The sequence below is a fragment of the Desmodus rotundus genome, chromosome 1 (genome assembly GCF_022682495.2).
Source record: "Desmodus rotundus isolate HL8 chromosome 1, HLdesRot8A.1, whole genome shotgun sequence".
Classification (NCBI taxonomy): domain Eukaryota; kingdom Metazoa; phylum Chordata; class Mammalia; order Chiroptera; family Phyllostomidae; genus Desmodus; species Desmodus rotundus.
In genome coordinates, this window is record NC_071387.1 from 104,481,342 (window position 1) to 104,482,144 (window position 803).

General features: G+C 34.0%; 1 pseudogene; it reads left to right on the forward strand.

The window, feature by feature from the left end:
• The first annotated feature begins 232 nt into the window (after positions 1 to 232).
• LOC112298509 (small nucleolar RNA U3) lies at positions 233 to 353 on the forward strand (annotated as a pseudogene).
• The last annotated feature ends 450 nt before the right edge of the window (positions 354 to 803 follow it).

Here is an 803-nt window from a genome sequence, read left to right on the forward strand (position 1 = left end):
TTTCTGTACAACATCGTGACCATATTTACAGTGACCCTCCACCCACTTACCAAATGCAGCCCGAAATTTCACTATCTCTAATTTTATTGGGTTGGCCCAAAAGTTTGTTTGTTTGTTTTTTCCATAAGATGGCTCTAGTAGTGCTTAGTTGTCTTTAACTTCACTTAAAGCAATTTTGTTAGATTATATTGTGATAGTTGCCGTATCAACATGCATTTAAAAAAGCTTACCAAAGACTATAGTTTCAGGGATCATTTCTATAGTTTGTTACTAAAAAAGCTTACCAAAATTGGTGAATTTTTGTGTAGCCATTTTAATATTGAAGATGAAAGAATATACACAACATTTTTGGCATATTATGCTTTATTATTTTAAGAAAGGGAAAAATGCAACTGAAATGAAAAAAAAGATTCATGCAGTGTATGGAGAAAGTGCTATGACTGATTTAACATGTCAAAAGTGGTTTGTGACATTTTGTGCTAGAGATTTCTCACTGGACGATGCTCCATGGTCAGGTAGACCAGTTGAAGTTGATAAGCAATCAAATCAAGACATCAATTGAGAACAATCAACATTATACCTTTTGGGAGATAGCCAACATACTCAAAATATCTAAATCAATGAAGTCATTGGTGAAAATGAAAAATGTGCCTTTTATTTTATGGAAAAAACCTAAACAAACTTTTTGGCCAACCCAATACCTTATGCAAGAATAGGCATTCTCTTTACTGCAGGGAAAGAGCCTAGTCTTAGAAAGGAGACTCATCTCAGCTCCCATAAGGTCTATGAGAAAAAGGGTATGA